We start from the raw sequence: 249 nt of genomic DNA on the forward strand, positions 1-249 counted from the left end.
GAACTCAATGCAGGCAGTCCATCCGGTTTTTCAAGAGAATTGAAAAATCTGGTATTTCACATAAAACTACCAATTTATAAATATGGAAGATGCATTCAAAGTAAACAGTTGTTTTAGACACTACAAGGACCAAACTTTGAGTTGAATGAGAACTATCTCTGGGCTTACGTTGGCTCTGACATCCAAATTCAGAACCACTGCCATATCCATGGCCTACCCTCCATTGGGCCTCAGTGGGCCTATAGACTC

This window comes from Pteropus vampyrus, unplaced genomic scaffold (genome assembly GCF_000151845.1).
Source record: "Pteropus vampyrus isolate Shadow unplaced genomic scaffold, Pvam_2.0 Scaffold1, whole genome shotgun sequence".
NCBI classification, from domain to species: domain Eukaryota; kingdom Metazoa; phylum Chordata; class Mammalia; order Chiroptera; family Pteropodidae; genus Pteropus; species Pteropus vampyrus.